Source organism: Rattus norvegicus, chromosome 10, assembly GCF_021556685.1.
Source record: "Rattus norvegicus strain SHRSP/BbbUtx chromosome 10, alternate assembly SHRSP_T2T, whole genome shotgun sequence".
Classification (NCBI taxonomy): Eukaryota; Metazoa; Chordata; class Mammalia; order Rodentia; family Muridae; genus Rattus; species Rattus norvegicus.
This window is the reverse complement of record NC_141543.1, coordinates 46,450,611-46,468,961: the sequence shown is the minus strand read 5'-3', so window position 1 is coordinate 46,468,961 and position 18,351 is coordinate 46,450,611. Positions and strand designations below refer to the sequence as shown.

Below are 18,351 nucleotides of genomic sequence, written 5' to 3'. Positions count from 1 at the left end.
GGAGTGATTACAGATGTGTACCACTGTGTCCAGCCTTATACAGATCTGGGGGTTTGAACTTAGACCCTCAAGCTTATAGGGCAAGTACTTTATTATACACCGAGCCATCTCTCCAGCCCTATTTTTGTGGATATTGTTTTGGAAGTTTCTGTCTGACATTCCTGAATATTTTGTAGTGTGTTTCATTGGCAGATTTTTCATCTAAGAAATAAATTCCATTGTTGATTATGTATAAATCTTTTCATAAATTTCTTAATTCTTCTGCTGATTCTGTTACTAATTTTTACAGGTGTATTCATGGAGGATCCTGGTTTATAGCTTTCTTTCTTTGTACTGTCTTTGATTTGCTATCAAAGGGATAATGAACTTACAAGGAATTATAAAATATCCCTTCCTATTCATTACTGTGAAGAAATCCTGAAGGTAGATCATTGTAACACTTCTTTTTTTTTTTTTTTTTTTTTTTTTTGTTTAGCAAAACCATCTGGGCTTTGATATTCCTTTGTGGGAAGTTTTAAAGCTATGAATTGAGTTTCCTTAACTGTTGAAGGGTAAAGGCTCTTCAGCATGTGTTGGCATAGCTTGAAGGTGTTTGACCATGTGATCAAAGCCGTCACATTTATATCTAGAGAGCAGTTGTTAATACCTCCTTCTTATTTCATATGGAATGGTTCCCCTGCAAAATTCTTGTTATTGGTAAAGGGTTTTTTTTTTTGTCAGTCACTAGTGGTTTGCTATCAATGACAGATACACATATATGCATTTGACTATATGTAATTGATATTGCTATGTATCCCTGGCTGCCAACAAACACCCCTTATCACAACCTGAAAAAGACCTGGATTGCTTTAACTTCATTTTATTTTTTTTGTTTTCTTTTTAAATAGGCTTCTGAACTAGGCTAAGACAGTCAATAGCAACTTTTCATTAAGGTGCATGATAGGAACTGAACCCAGGGTCATGTACATACAAAAGAATCTCTAACATTTTAGCCCAACCTTGCCTTATTTGATTTTAGATAGGTATCTGCTAGGTCGTCCAGTGTGGTATCAAGCTTACAGTGTTCTTCCTGGACTCTTGAGTACCTGAGTTTTCAGGCCTGAACCTCCATACTAAGCTAACCCTGCTTAATAAATGTCTTCAGCTCTTCTCCTAGCCTTGTGCATTAGGCCCAGATGCACTGAATAGCAGACACAGTGTATTTGAAGATGTTACTATTGTCTTTTTGTTACTAACTTACAGTTTTATTCCACTGTGGTCAGAGAAATAAATTAATGATTTCAATTTTTGTTTGCTTTCGCTGAGACTCTGATTCTGTGCATGTTAGATCATTTGTTACTGTGATGCAAATTTTATTAGCAAATTGCCATTGGGTTGTTTGTGCTTATTGAGGGTAGACTCTGAGACTACAATAGAGGGAGGGGGCTAATTCAGACCCAGCCTATTTATCAAGAGTCATCTGAGACTGTCTCCTAGGCCAGGTTGGTCTCTGTGAAAGGGAGAACTGATATCATCAACCAGCTAAGGTTTTTAAACATTACCTCCTTGAGAATGACTGCAAGGCAAACCATTTCTGACATAGATTACCATTGTTTTTCCCCTAGTTAAAAAGTAAAGTGTGAGGGAGGAGTGTTCTGCATTGGGAAGAGAAGGCAGGCACTCATCCATGGAATGACAACCTGCAGTGTGACTATTCCAGCAGGATTTCTCCTAGAGGTTGGAAGCACCCAATGGGATGCTGTTACTTTGGCTGGCTCTGTAAGCACCCAATGTAATGTTCTTTTGTTCTCAGCTGCTTCTGTCCATGACGATGAGCTGCTACTTGCTAATGGTTCTTTTATTTTGCTCACTGCACATATAATAAATTCACTCAAAACCAAAAGCTCAGCTATGATTGGTCCCTTTCCTTAGGAAGTACTTGCAAAGCCTTGTGTGCCTGAGGCCCTCATTGTGATTGTTTCTCTCCTGCTTTCTGACTGTTGTTCTGGTTGTGCTATTCCTTTCTTTCTTCCAGTTCACTGGTCCTTCCTTCTTTCTCTGAAATGTTCCTGTGGCTTTAGCCTTCTGATCTCTGAATACAAAGTTCTACATTGTCATACTGGATTATTATATTTATTTCCTTATCACTTACTATTTCAAATGATGGAGAGATGGGTCAGTGGTTAAGGGCACATACCATTCTTGCAGAAGACCCTAGTTTGGTTGCTAGAACCTAAGTCAATCAGCTCACCTGTAACTCTTGTTCTGAGGGATCTGATCACACTCTGGACTCCTCAGGTACCCAAACTTGTACATGCACATACCCACACACAGACACATGTGTACATATAGTATTTAAAATTAAACTAAATCTTCAAAAGAAAGATGTTGTGGCAAAGACTTAATTTTTTTCCATTTGTCTCACATGTGTTCTTAGTGGTTTAGGGAAACTTTCTTTAATGCTGTTGTCAAGCTCTAATCAAATAGTTATCTGGATGTTGGCATCTCTCAGCAATCTCCTCTTTGACGCAAGGTTGGGCTGTCCCTGTTTCTTGTCAGGATGGGAAATTTTCAATTAGAATTTGAATTTGTTATGAGTGCTCAGATGCTATATAAGCCTTCTTTTTTGCTTCCTTTTCCTGATACCAACCACAAAGGGAACATTGTGAAGGGATTGCTGCCTTAAAGTAGCCCAGAAAGAAAAGGAAGGATTTTCTACTTGGGTTTAATCTATACCTGTGGTAAGAATCCTACTGATGCTGGACATTTCTCTGAGTCTTCTACACCAAGCGTTTTTGACTGACTCTGGCTTTAGGAGCCAAAGTACTTCCTTCTGCTCCCTAATGTCTCATGGTGAAACCAAAGTTGGGGACCACCAAAGGGAATCAGTGTCTCAGTTTTCCCCAATTTGATCAACCTTGGAGGTCAGCTGTGCCTTTGAACTTCCAGCTTTGAGGGGAAGTCCAGGTTTTCCTACAGTTTGACCGGAAATGAGAGTTGACGACAGTGCAGCAAGATGAAATCCCTCACTTGGCTGCATGGGGTGGAGGAAGGCGGGTGCTCCTTGGTATAATATGGGTGGGTAGGAATGAAACCATCCAAAATACTCTTCATTGATGGGGTTCTAGATGAAGCCAAAGATTTTTAATTTGATATTTTGTTGTAACAGGATGCCAAGAATCTCATATAAAGAATACCATGACAGGTGAGCTTGTTGGGTTTTTTGTTTGTTTGTTTTTTTATTATTCACTTTACAACCTGATCTCTGTTCCCCTTCCACAGCCCCTCCTCCCATTCCCCATACCCTTCTCCTCTGAAAGGGTGGAGTCCCCCCACAGGAATCCCCCAACCCTGGCACATCAAGTCTTTGTAGGGCTATGTGTTTCTTCTGCCTCTGAGGTCAGACAAGATAGCCTTGTTAGGGAAACATATTCCACAGATAGGCAACAGCTTTTATGGATAGTCCCCACTCAAGTTGTTCCAGTCCCACATGCAAACCAAGATGCACATGTGCTGCATATGTGTAAGGAAGCCTAGGTGCACCCCATGTATGCTCTTTTGTTGGTGATTCAGTCTCTGAGAGCCCCCAAGAGTCCAGGTTAGTTGATTCTCTTGGTCTTCCTGTGGTGATCCCATTGCATTCAGGGTCCTCAATGCTTCCCCAACTTTTCTATAAGAATCCATAAGCTCCATCCACTGTTTGGCTGTGGGTTTCTTCACCTGTCTGAGTCAGCTGCTTGATGGAGCCTCTCAGAGGACAGCCATGCTAAGCTCCTGTCTGCAAGCATAACAGAGTATCATTAATAATGTCAGGGATTGGTGTTTGCTCATGGAATGAGTCTATAATTAGACTGGTTATTGCTCGTCCATTTCCCCAATCTCTGGTCCATTCCCTTGTACCCAAATTTCTGGTAAGCAAGATAAATTTTAGGTCAAAAGTTTTGTGGGTGGGTTGATGTCCCTATCACTCAGCTGGGGTTCCTGTACAGGTAAGAGAGGTGGCCTCTTCAGGTTCCACCTCCCCACTTCTGTGAGTCTCAGCTAAGGCCACCCCCATGGACTCTTGGAAGCCTCCCCTATCCCAAGTCTCTGCCATGTCTTTTGAATACCCCTAGCCCTTTTCATGGCTATCTGGCCATCTCCCCTGTCTCTCCCCATACCTGATCTCTACCCCTTCCATTCCCTTCCCCATACCATTTCCCACCCCGTCCCTCTCTCCATCTGCCTCCTATACTAATTTATTCCCCCTTAAGTGAGGTTCAACCTTCTTCATTTGGACCTTCCTTCTTCTTTGGGCCTATGGACTGTATTGTGGGCATCCTGTATTTTATGGCTAATATCAACTTATAAGTGAGTACATACCATGTTTGTCCTTTGGCTCTGGGTAACCTCACTCAGGATGATATTCTCAAATTCCATCCATTTGCCTGAAAAATTTATGCTGTCTTAGTTTTTAATAGTTGTATAGTATTCCATTGTATAGACGTACACTTTCTTCATTCATTGTTTGGTTGAGGGACATTGGGTTGTTTCTAGTTTCTGGCTATTACAAATAAAACTGCTATTAACATAGTGGAACAAGTGTCCCTGTGGTATACTGGGGTATCTTCGGGGCATAAGCCCAAGTTTGGTATAGCTGGACCTTGAGATCAATTTCTGAGAATTCCTAGTTTTCTGAGAATCCAGCAATTGATTTACAAAATGGTTGAACAAGTTTGCACTCCCACCAGCAGTTCTCATTGCTCCACATCACCATCAGTATATGCTATCACTTGAGTTTTTGATCTTATAAATTCTGACTGCTGAGACAGAATCTCAGAATTGTTTTGATTTGCATTTCTCTGATGACTAAGGACTTTGAATATTTTTAGGTGCCTCTCAGCAATTTGATTCCACTGTTGAGAATTCTATGTTTAGCCCTGTACCCCATTTTTAATTGAGTTATTTGGATTGTGGCTGTCAAACTTCTTGAGGTCCTTATATATTTTGGATATTAGCCCTCTGTCAGATGTAGGATTGGTGAAGAACTTTTTTTACAGTCTGTAGGCAGCTGTACTGGCTGGTTTTGTGTGTCAACTTGACACAAGCTGGAGTTATCACAGAGAAAGGAGCCTCCCTTAAGAAAATGCATCCATGAGATTCAGCTGTAAGGCATTTTCTCAATTCGAGATCAAGGGGAGAGGGCCCAGCCCATTGTGGGTGGTGCCATCCCTGGGTTAGTAGTCCTGGGTTCTATAAGAAAGCAAGCTGAGCAATCAGGGGAAGCAATCCAGTAAGAAGCAGCACACTCCATGGCCTCTGCATCAGTTCTTGCATTCGAGTCCCTGCCCTGTGTGAGTTTCTGTTCTTACTTCCTTTGGTGATGAACAGCACTGTGGAATTATAAATTGAATAAGCTCTTTTCTCCCCAATGTGCTTCTTGGTCATGATGTGTTGGGCAGGAATATACACCCTGACTAACACAAATTGGTACCAGCATAGTAGGGTATTCCTGTGACAACCTGAACAAGTTTTGAGGTGGACTCTGAATGGAAGTGGGAGCTTTGGGTTAGAAGAGCTATTGGATGTTAAGAGCTCTGTGGGATATTCTCTAGGAGCTTGGAAGATAATGTTGAGAACATTGAAAATGGAGGCCTGGCTTGTGAAATTTTAGAGGGAAGATTTAAAGACTCTTATCAGCCATTGCTTTTTTGATTGTGAAGATTCTGTGGTTTTGGTTGGCTGGGGCTGAAGAATCAGCTGTGATTAACAAGATACCAGAACTACTACAGTGAACCCTTTGCATTACTGGGACTATTGATGCTGGTCAGCTGGAGCTAAGAAATTAGTGGTGATTAAGAACAGACTAACATCACTGAGATGAAATCTTCTGGGAAGTGCTTTCTGAGAGCACAAAGAGGCTGTGTTCCAGAGATAGACAAGGTTGTACCTTGTGCTGTGGCTGGACTTGGTAATGTGAAAGAGTCACCCAGGTGGTGCTGGTTTTGAAGGCATGAAGGGGTCAGGAAGAGCAGCTGAGGCTGGGCACTGTGAGAGGTCATGGAAGGCCACTGGTGAAGGTGCAGCCTCAGTTGAAATTGATGGCCTAGGGCTTATGGGGTCATGCAAAAGAGTTGAGGCTTGGCACCATGATGAGAGCCTATGAGAGGCTATTGGTGAAGTCTAGTTGCAGCAGAAGACAGCAGTTATAGTGTTTTGGAGATGCCAGTACCATGAGATGACCACTACCAATAGCAGCAGCAGAGAACAGGCAACTGGAGCCTAGAAGACAACTTGTGTGCCACAAAGGGCAGAGCTGAAGAAGTGACCTAAGCTCTTGGAGGAGCCCATAAGTTAATCAGTAGCTCTCAGATGGTTAGAGTTTGATTTTGCTCTTGTGACTGTGCCCCGATATTTTTCCCTCTTGAAGGAAAAAAATTTTAGTGGAGCCTACAGTTAAAAGACTTTGAATTTCGGGGCTGGGGATTTAGCTCAGTGGTAGAGCGCTTACCTAGGAAGCGCAAGGCCCTGGGTTCGGTCCCCAGCTCCGAAAAAAAGAACCAAAAAAAAAAAAAAGACTTTGAATTTCAAAAGAGATTGGATACTTTAAAGGAATTTATATTTTCATATATAAGAATCTGTAAAGAATGTGGGGACTTTTAAAGTCATTTAGATCTTGGGGAATGAATAAGAAAGTAGCAGTGACATGTTTGTGTTTCAAATTGACAAAGGGTCAGTTATACTGGCTGGTTTTGTGTGTTAACTTGACACAAGTTGGAGTTATCACAGAGAAAAGAGCCCTCCCTTGAGGAAATGTCTCCATGAGATGCAGCTGTAAGGCATTTTCTCAATTTGTGATCAAATGTGGGCCCAGCCTGCTGTGGGTGGTGCCGTCTCTGGGCTGGCAGTCCTGGGTTCTATAAGAAAGCAGGCTGAGCAAGTCAGGGGAAGCAAGACAGTAAGCAGCAACCCCCATGGCCTCTGTATCAGCTTTTGCATCCAAGTTCCTTCCCTGTGTGAGTTCCAGTCCTGACTTCCTTTGGTGATGAACAGCAATGTGGAAGTGTTAGCCGAATAAACCCTTTTCTCCCCAATGTTCCTCTTGGTCATGATGTGTTGTTCAGGAATACAAACCCTAAAACAGCAGCCTTTGTCCTAATGATAGTGTCCTTTGCCTTACAGAAGATTTTAGTTTCACGATGTCCCATTTCTTGTTGATCATAGAGCTGGAGCCATTGATGTTCTCTTCAGGAAGTTGTCTGCTATACAAATGAGTTCAAGGCTATTCCCTACTTTCTGTTCTATTAGATTTAGTGTATCCAGTTTTACATTGAGGTCTTTGATTCACTTAGACTGGAGTTTTATGCATGGTGATAAATATGCATCTATTTGCATCTTCTAATACAGACATCCAGCTAGATCAACACCATTTGTTGGAGATGTTTTTTTCTCTTTCCATTGTATGGTTTTTGCCTCCTTTGTCAAAATGAAGTGTCCATAGGTGTGTGGGTTTATTTCAGGGTCTTTGATTTGATTCCATTGGTCAACCGATATGTCTCTATCCAAATACCATGTAGTTTTTATTACTATTGCTTTGTAGAAACAGCTTGAGGTCAGGGATGGTGATTCCTCCAGAAATTCTTTTATTGTTCAGGGTCATTTTAGCTATCCTGGGTTTTTGTTTTGTTTTTGTCACATGAAGTTGAGTATTGCTCTGTAAAAGTCTGTAAGAATTGTGTTGAAATTTTAATGGGGACTGCATTGACTCTGTAAATTGCTTTTGGTAAAATGGCTATTTTCACAACAGTAATTCTACCGATCCATGAGCATGTGAGATCTTTCCATCTTTTGATATCTTCATCGATTACTTTCTTCAGAGACTTGAAGTTCTTGTCATATAGATCTTTTACTTGCTTCGTTACATTTGCACTAAGATACTTTATATTATCTGTGACTGTTGTAAAAGGTATTATTTCTCAAATTTCTTTCTTTGCCCATTTATCATTTATATAAGGGAGAGCTACCTTTTTTTTTTTTTTTTTTTTAGTTAATTTTGTATCCAGTCACTTTGCTGAAGTTGTTTATCAACTGTAAGAATTCTCTGGTAGAATTTTGGGGGTAGCTTATGTATACTATCAAATCATTTACAAATAGTGATACTTTGACTTCTTCCTTTCCAATTTTTAATCCTTTAATATCTTTTAGTTGTTTTATTGCCCTCACTAGAACTTTAACTTCTGTATTCAATAGACAGAGAAAAGAGTGGGCAACCTTGTCTTGTCCAAGGGATGGCTTTAAGTTTCTCTCCATTTAATATGATTTGCTTGATGTATATTGCTTTTATTCCGTTTAAGTATATGTCTTGTATCTGTGATCTCTTTAAGGCTTTTAACATGAAGATATTGGATTTTAGCAAAGGTTTTTCAGCAAATACTGAAATAAACATACCATTTTTTCTTTCAGTTTATTTGTATGATGGATCGTGTTAATTAATTTTCATATATTGAACCATCCCTGCATCCCTGGGATCCCTACTTGATCATGGTGGATGATGTTCTTGATGTGTTTCTGGATTTAGTTTGCAAGTATTTTATTGCGTGTTTTTGCATTAATGTTCATAACAGAAATTGGTCTGAAATTTTTTTCTTTGTTGAATCTTTGTGTGGTATAAGTATCAGGGTGACAGTACCCTCAAAGAATGAGTTTGATAGAGTTCCTTCTGTTTCTATTTTGTGAAGTAGTTTGAGGAGTCAACACTCAGCTTTTCTTTGAAGGTCTAGTTGAATACTGTACCAGAACCACTTATTGCTTTTGGATGGGAGACTTTCAATGACTGCAACTTATTTCTTTTTATTTCTTATAGGGCTGTTTAAATAGTTTACGTGATCATGATTTAACTTTCACAAGTGGTAGAAAATCATCCATTTCATCAATACTTTACAATTTTGTAGAGTACAGACTTTTGAAGTAAGACCTAATGATTCTTTCGATTTCCTTAGTATCTGTTGTTAATGTCTTCCTTTCCATTTCTGATTTTATTTGGACACTGTCTCTCTTTCTTTTGGTTTGTTTGGCTAGTCCTTTAATCTGAGATAATGTCTACTTTTTATTGCTGAGATGTGTTTCTTGAATGCAGCAGAAGGACAGATCCTGTTTTCACATCCATTCTGCTAACCTGTGTCCTTTTATTGGGGAACTGAGTCAATTGAAGTTGAGAGATATTAATGATCAGTGAATGTTACTTCCTGTTATTTTGATGTTTGTGGTGTGGGGTGTGAGTGTGTGTGTGTGTGTGTGTGTGTGTGTGTGTGTGTGTGTGTGTGTGTTACCCTTGCTTTTGCTAGCCTGGAGTTACTTATTTCCTGGGCTCTTCAATGTTGTTATCCTCTTCTGGTTGGAGTTATCCTTCTAGGATATTTTTTTTTAGTAGGACTGGATTTGTCGATATATATTGTTTTAATTTGGATTTGTCTGGACATAACTTTTCTCCATCTACTGTGATTAAGATTTTTTTCTGGGTATCTTAGTCTAGTTTGGTATCTGTGTTTTTTTTAAAGGTTGCAAGCTATCTGTCTAGGCCTTTCTAGCTTTTAAATTTTCTGTTGAGAAGTCTGGTGTAATTCTGGGAGGTTTGCCTTTGTATGTTACCTGACCTTTTCCCTTGTTGATTTTAATAGCCTTCCTTTGTTCTGTACATATTGTGTTTTGATGATTATGTGGCAGGAGGATTCTCTTTTCTGATCCAGTCTAATTTGTGTTTTCTAAGCTTCTTGAATGTTTAAAGGCATCTCTTTCTTTAGGTTGAGAAACTTTTCCTCAATGATTTTGTTGAGAATATTTTCTGCTACCCGGAGCTGGGATTCTTTGATGACTTCTGGTCCTAATATTCTTAGGTTAGGTCTTTTCATGGTATCCCAGATTTCCTGGATGTTTTGTGTCAGGAATTATTTAGATTTAACATTTTCTTTGATGTATCAATTTCTTCAAGTGTATTTTCTATGCTTGAGATTCTCTCTTCCATCTCTTGTATTCTGTTGCTGATGCTTACGTCTGTTCTTCCTGTTCTCTTCCCTTGGTTTTTCATCTCCAGGATTCCCTCAGTTTGTATGGGTTTGTATTTGTTTGTTTGTTGTTTTTGTTTGTTCAACACCTGAAAGTGGAAATACAAGCCAATCTTATTTATTTCCTTTACCCATTTCATGGTATTTTCCTGTATTTCTTTAAGGGAGTTACTCATTTCCTCTTTAAAGGCCTCTATCATCTTTATAAGATTGGATTTAAGGCCATTTTCTTATGCTTTCAGTTGTGTTAGGATACCTAGGACTTTCTGTAGTAGAGTAGTTGTGCCCTGAAGGTGTCCCATTGCCCTGGTTTTTGTTGATTTTATTCTTTCTAGGGCCTTTAACCATCTGGATGGCTTTAGTCCCTGGATGTTCCTGTTGTAGGTTTAGGAGTAGGCCTAACCTCAATGGCACTAATGTGACAGGCCTCTGATGAATATCCTTGGGCTGTATGGTTCTGGATCAGGAGGTCTGATGAAGGTGGTCAGAGAGGTGTTAGGAGAATGGGGTTCCAGTGGGACTAGCAGGCAGCTCAGGACAGCTGGGGGTGCCCCAGAGGACCCACAAGGAAGATGAGAGTGGTAAGGGATCTATCCTATATGCTTCTGTCCAGCTCATTAAGTCTAGTGGCAGGTGGATGGAGAAGTGGCAGGATAATGGAGGTCCTCCAGAGATAGCAGATATCTCAGGGCAGCTGAGAGTGGCCCAGAGGACTCAATGAAAGGTACAGAAAGGATATACCTGTGAGATTGTTTTAACATGTGACCCTGTTAGACACATTTTCTTTCAAACCTCTAAAGTTCTCACAAACACTGCTAATAGCTACTGTTTCCAACACTCAGCCTGGGAGACAATGCATAGAAAACCCAGGGTACCCATTGCCACATCAGTGATGGGGCAGTTTCTCTACTAGTCAGTTTTAACCATTAACTCTACACAGCTTAGAATCATCAGAGAAAGGGGTCCCAACTAAAGGCTGGCCAGATCAGACTGGCCTTTTGGGTATTGATGGAGAAGGGACCAGCCCACTGTAGGTGGCACCATTCCCTGGCCAGATGTTCCTGGGCTGTATGGGAAAAAAAAGCTGAACATGAACCTGTGAGCAAGCCACCAAACAAGATGCATTCATCATCCATACTTCCTTCTGTAACTTTTGGCTGTGATTGAGTTCCCTACTTAGGGGTAATGTGTTATAGAATATCAAGTATCCCTTTACCCATAAATTTCTTCTAAAGGCCGAGGTCCTCTTTTTTTTTTTTTTTCAGTAGTGAGCTGTGGTCTGGAAGTGTAAATTAAACACAAACCCTTTGTTCCCCTAGGTTGTTTTAGGCAGAGTGTTTTATCACAGGAACAGAGGGGAACTAGAACTCAAGCCATAGGGGTTGCTACTGTCTTCTCAATACTAAGAGCCTTCTGATCTTTGTTGTATACAATGTCTACAAATGTGTCTGATATGTACAGATATCCACATACACGTACAAGCACATTTACAAAAAATCCAAGGAATAACAGACAAAAGAAGAGGAACCCTGATTTCAGAAGCTCCTGGGAAGTGGTCTGGTGTAGCTGAGCTAGAGATGCACAGATTAGAGGTTGAACTTAAGGAAATGTAACAGTTTAGATTTTCTGCAGACTGGGAGTAGCTTGTGGTCATTTTTAAGGTAGTTCCTCTACCACCTTATATAAACTGCAGAGAGACTGAGCTAGTAATATGAGAGAGACAGAGACAGAGAGACAGAGAGACAGAGACAGAGAGACAGAGACAGAGAGACAGAGACAGAGAGACAGAGACAGAGAGACAGAGACAGAGAGAGAGAGACAGAGAGAGACAGAGAGAGAGACAGAGAGAGAGACAGAAGAGAGAGACAGAAGAGAGAGACAGAAGAGAGAGACAGAAGAGAGAGACAGAAGAGAGAGACAGAAGAGAGAGACAGAAGAGAGAGACAGAAGAGAGAGACAGAAGAGAGAGACAGAAGAGAGAGACAGAGAGAGACAGAGAGAATCTCTGCAGAAAGAATCTGCTCTGTGAACATGAGAACCAGAGTTTAGTCCCTATCACCTACAGCAAAAGCTAGATGTGCTGACTCCTTACTAATCCTTATACTGGGGAGGTGAGTCCCTGGAGCTCATATGCAAACCAGGCTAGGAGAATCAGCAAGGACCAGTTTCTAGTGTCTCAAAAAATGAAGGAATGAAACCCAAGGTTGTTCTCTGGCCTAGGCACATACGCACACAGACTCATGTGTACCCACAAACAAACAACCGCCTCCAAACATGACACCGTTAGCATGGCAATTATAATTCAGTTGCACAGAGCCAAAATTGAGGTTTTCTATAGCTGGCTTCTGTACTGGATCAAAATTGTCAACAGTGATTTTCACAAAATCTGGTACAATCCAGCTGATTACCATGCATACCTGTGATCGCTGCAGTTTATTTCATAATGATAAATTATGCAATTAGACATCCGCCACTGTAGATATAAACACTACAGAAGCACTGATTATGGCTTTGTATTCCCTTGGTGCTGCTGCAGAATCAATTACGCACTATTTTCAATATGACAAACTGCTAGAAAGATTGTGTGTGATACCCCCCTCATTTTTGTATTGTTAATTTGCTAAGCAATTATCACCCAAGGCAAGACTTGCTGTTATGAAGACAGACCTTTTGGAGTAACCAGAAACGAGGGCTGAGAAGCCTTTTCCAGGTTCATCTTTCCTCCACTGTCCTGCAGACTATCTCCTTTTCCCCTATCTGCCAGCTTGAAGCAAATGCAGGATTTCATCTCTGTTTTGGGAGAACAGGATGTGAATACAATCAAAGAGCTTGGAATCCTGATTTCTTTTACTAAATCTTGAACAGAACATCGCTACCATTTCATGTTTGCAATGGAATTTTTAAAGTTTATTTTAAATATGTTTGTTTTACTTTGTGTAATTTATTTTTATTCTGATTATTTTTAATTACAGTCCCCTGGAACAAATTTTGAGTACATTCTCATCAGAACCTCAGTGCATAGGAGAGGTAGATAGGAGGCCTCTGGATGTCTATCTACCCCTGATTACTTCCTTTTGTTAAAAGGAACCTCGCATTCCACAAGATGTATCTTCAGAAAACTAGGTCCTTGATGTTGGTGAGCAGGCTCAGTTCATAAGTGCCTGCTGTTCAAGCAAGCATGAGGACCCGAGTTCAGCCCTTCAACACCTAGGTGAAAGCATGGCGGCATGCATTTGGAATGCCAGCACTGGGAGGCAAATGCAAGGAGATCCCCAGAGCTTGCTGGCTAACCAGTCTAACTGAATAAACACACTCCAGATTGACCCTATCTCAAAACTAAGGTGGAGGGTGAACAAGGAAGCACCTGACACCAACCTTTAGTCCTCACATGCCTTTTCATACACATGCATATATATACCTATGCAAACATGTATACAAAGAAGTATACATACATCAGAAAGAGCAGGAGGAAGAGGGAGGGAGGGAGAGTTGAGGGAATGAGAGAAGGGTGATAAAATCTACTCATAGCTTGAAACAATTATATATGACTTGAGATATGATTTAGGTATAACCTGTGTCCTCTGATGGTTAGTAGGTAAGGGCTTTGTTCTCAGGGTGGAAATCTTGGGAAATGGTATCTTAGGGAGGTAGGGCATATTGGAGTAATTAAATCATTGTTTCACATGTATGACAGTAGTTACAGGACTCTTGTGTCTTTATGTTCTTCCTCCTCCTGCTTTCTTTTGAAATGTGCTCCTACACACCCTCCTGCCTGGCTGTGCTACCATCTGCTCTCAACTCAATTGAACTAATGCAGAAATCATGCTTTGGGGCCTCTGAAGCTGATGTAGACCAACCTGTTTTCTTTTCCAAAGTTAGAAGCCTTTGGTGTTTCATTGTAGTAACAGCAGGCTGACTAATATTAGTTGATTATGGTCTTTGATGTTTGCAGATGGCAAAAATTCATTCTTTCCTTGATTCCACCAATTTATATTGAGTGCCAATATGGGGGGAGAAAATGAGAGTGTGGTAGTGAACAAAACAGATGGCAAAAGACTCATGAAGAATGGCATGTGCCTCCGTAGTACCTGCATGATGGCAGAACTGGCTTCTTCACCTTCTCCATGATGCCCTGTCTCCTTTCCACCTCAGCTGGCAGAGTGATCTGATGCTCTTACTCCCTTCTAAATCTCTTCAGTAAAATCAGATGGCTTTGAAATGCATGTCCTGAGATGAGAGTTTTTTAGACTACCAGGGACAAGGAGTCAAGAGGACTGTTTCAGACTGTGGTGGTATCCTTTGCATTGTGAAAGCGCTGGGTCCTTGTTGAGTCCAGTTCTTACTAGGTGAGGTCCTTCTGCTCTTCTAGGGGTTTGTTCCTGTGAAAAAGGAAAGGCATTTCATTAATTGACACACTAAACTTCTTGTCATTCTATGACCTACTTGACAAATGTAACAGAAATAGCAAGTAAGAATCATAGGATATTCAAGGAACTAGCAATTGGAGATTAAATGTGGATTTATGAGCTTAAGCATTGAATATTTGAAATACGGAATGGTCCTCCAAATTATTAAAATTACTAGACATACTGTGTGTCTCTCTATCTATGATCCTAGATATGGAATGGGGAGAATGATCTGTTGTATTTGTTGTTCATCTGCAATTAAAACTTAACTGAAAGCCACCTATGTTTTCCATTGAGAACATAGTGGCTAGAGTTAAGTATTGTAAAATAAGGCACGTGACTTCTGTAACTTTCTAGCTTATCAAGTTATCTGTGGGTTTCCGTTTATAAATCCTTAAAGTGGAGATCTACAAGACAATCTGTTTTAAATACTTGTGGAGAATAACCCATACGTGGATGTCTGTAGTGATAAAACAACACATAGTTTATAATAAGTCTTTTATCTGTTCTAGCTTCTTCTTTTGAACACCAGAAAACACTGTAGAAATATGCATGACAAATTCATTAATATACATGTGACACACAGTACATGTATGATATACCTACAGATGCGTGTGTGTGCATATATATATATATATATATATATATATATCATATGTGTGTGATTATCTACCCAACCAGAACCTGCTGGGAATGGGAGAGCAGGCTGTATTACTCACAGCCTTTCAGGGTCACTGAAGTGGAACACTCCAACTATGGAAATGCAGACTGTTATTATGCAGTTAGGTTTCATGGTCCATTGAAGAAAAAAATCTGGGCTTTGCTGGTCGAGAAATACCAATAGCTTTTCAGTCTGTCAGGCTCTATGGTCCTTGCATAGCTCAAAAAACAAAACAAAACAAAACCCAAAACAAAAACAAAAACAAACAAACAAAAAGCAACAGCAGCCAGAGCAACAACAACAAAACCAAAACAAAACTGTCTGCCATATTCCCATACACAGCAACCCAAAGTGCTGGCTTGTTATTGGTGTTCACCAATCCAATCAAATTCATCCTTTCTCTTTTTTGTCCTCTCAGAGAAGCTTGTGGAGTTACAGAATATTTTATTTTGCTTTTTTCAAATGAACACAACATGGAAAGAGTCCTTACTGACAGAGGGCCTGGGAAGGCCGACTCTTTACCACCTTCATCATTTCTTTTAGTTACTGATAATGCAGAGAGCAGGATTACACAACAGCCTGCCCTCTCAACCCCATCATCTGTTTGCATAATGGAATGGGTGTTTAACAGCATCAACTTTTTAAAAACTCAGACATTGGAAGAATTCTAGTCATCAATTTCTTGTCTGAAATTGCTATGAGCAAGCTATCAAGCATTTCGGCCATTTCATAATGACCATTGGTTTATTGTGATAGTTGCTTAAATCTTCAGTATTTCATTTAATGGCTACATAAAAATACTCTAACTCATTCTCAAGATCAGAGTAGTAAGGAGGAGTCGTTTTAACCTTTGATCTGATTGTGGATTTTGAATAACTATAAATGCCAAAAAGAATTACAATTTATTTGTTCCATTGACATAGCTTTCAAACCATGGTATGACATCAATTGCAGAGCAACCAAACTTCAAAGCTTGCCAGAGATGTCGGGAGATTGAGTCCTGAGTGTATGTTGTTTATCTCAAACCCATAACTGTGTGTTCCATGATATATTGATGTACCTAAATATATATATCCCAAAAATGTAATATAACGTTGATTTTCAACTCTAGTGGGAGACCATTTCATCTGCACAGTTAACCTCAACAGATTTTATACTCTGTAACCTTCGGTCATAAATGTAGGGACAAAAGCTAAGACTCTGAAGTTGAGTATGAAATTGTGTCTGTTCATGAATCATTGACTACTCTTGAACTGTATTTAAGGGTTCAAATAATGCCCATGGATAGAGCATCTTTGTTAGATCTGGCTTGCTTTGGGGACATGAAGTTGCAAATCTCTGAGTTGTAAGAGTAAAGGGAGAAGGCATTGGTATTTAAAGGCAGTCTTTTAAGTCTTTGATAATTGATAGTAGTCAATTTCTTCAGCAATTAATATATTTTGCATTGTTTTTATTTCATTCATTTCTTACTATGAGACAGTGAACTGACCAAAGGTGAACCTTTTTCTAACAGTGAAATTGTGATTCAGTTTCATTTCTTTAGATGCTCTGTTCTTCAATCAAACTGAGTTCTCTGCAAGCTCTGGGTTTGAGGGTGGGGGTGTGGGTGTGGGAGTAATTTAGGAATTTGGATAATAATTAGGGATTTTTTGATTATGCATATTCCATTTATAGTCAACCTTAACAGATCCACTTGCAGCTATAGTTTTTAATATCTAGATAAAATCCCCACATGAAAGACTAACCAGGCTTCCAGTCATCAGGTACTGGATACATCTAGATTCAACTTTATGTCAACCCATGGAAAGCACATTTGATTTAGTATTTGATTTATCATTGGAAGACTGACATAAGTACCCATTTCCACCATGCTTCTGTGCAACAGAACTCAATAATTGTTTCTAATAGCTTTTGAGATAATACTGTGAGAATAGGAGCTCCTTGAAACCTATTCAGCAAGGAAATACTTAGGAGTATTCAAAGGCTCTGCCAATAAGATTTATTTATTTATTCATTTATTTATTATTTATGAGTACACTGTAGCTGTCTTCAAATGCACCACAAGAGGGCATTACAGATAGTTGTGAGCCACCAAATAATTGCTCAGAATTGAACTCAGGACCTCTGGAAGACCAGTCAGTGCTCTTAACCGCTAAGCTATCTCTTTAGCCCCACCAATGACATTCTAGAACACTATATGAACCGTACAAAGATAGTGGCAGCCAAAATAATCATTGATTTAATGGTTAAGTAGATGGCAGACTGTTCATGAAATTAAACTCTGAACTTGCTAATGATGCAGATCTCAACGTTGACAAGAAAATGAAGTCTTTGAAATTCTTTCTGTTATGTAGTGTTGGACACAGAACCTAGACTGTCCTGTGTGTTAGGCAGGTTCTAGACTATTTCTGGCACAGTCCTGATGGAAAATAATATTACTTGGTACATCCATGGTCAAAGAAAATGGAAGTTAAGGATTTTGTAGTAGATGACCAATTTCAGTGAAAATTATGGGTTTGTCTGACATTGAAGAAAGTGCAACAATCAATCAAAGCCTCAGTGGTCCTGAGCTCTTAATATGCTTCAGGCTCTATTACAAACTCCACATTCATGAATACATGCTCAACCTGACTTTGTGTTTGTGGGTTTTGTATGTATGTGTTCTTGTGGGAGGGTACATATATTGCGAGAGATAGATGCACTCTTATATGAGTTCATTTTAAGGTTTTGAAACCCTGAACCTATACCTCACTCATTTAAGTAGAACATGACCGACAAAGTCCCAGAAATACTTCTCCCATTTCTGTCCCTCCAGCTTCTCTTACTGCTGGGGAGATATATAATGTTCCAACATGTCCACATCAACCTGAGTGCTGAAGATTCAAACTCAGGTACTCCTTCTTCTGGAACAAGCATTTTGCAGAATAGGTCATCATCCTGGGCCACAACTTTGTTGTAATGACACTATTCACAATTTATAGCTGAGAAAACTGAGGTAAGTTGGTTTGGTCCACCACCAGTTTCCCTTTGGCCATACCATCATCTTGGAGGTGTGTGAGTAGACTAAAGGAAAACTGTGTAATGGTCACATGCTTCCCTGTAGCTTAAATATCTTCCCCAAATATGTTACTCTTAAAACTCATTTGCAAATGAGATCATGTACAAGGGAGCATTTTGTTTTATAGCTTGCCACTTGCTGTATTTAGATAAATGCTAAAATGCTGAGATGCTTGTTATATTAAAAAATACAAAGTTGTTTTGCATA

General features: G+C 39.8%; 1 long non-coding RNA gene across 3 annotated transcripts in view; it reads right to left on the bottom strand.

Moving 5' to 3' along the window:
- Positions 1-8,003: 8,003 nt before the first annotated feature.
- The window catches only part of LOC148002878 (uncharacterized), a 191,116-nt gene continuing 180,768 nt past the window's right edge, over positions 8,004-18,351 (bottom strand). The window contains exons 3-4 of one of the 3 annotated variants that reach the window (XR_015631220.1): positions 13,877-14,398; positions 8,004-10,108 (exon numbers count right to left, since the gene is read on the bottom strand). This is a non-coding gene — a long non-coding RNA (uncharacterized LOC148002878). The remainder of the gene's footprint in view (positions 10,109-13,876; positions 14,399-18,351) is intronic. The other 2 variants (XR_015631219.1, XR_015631218.1) reach the window with 2 other exon arrangements.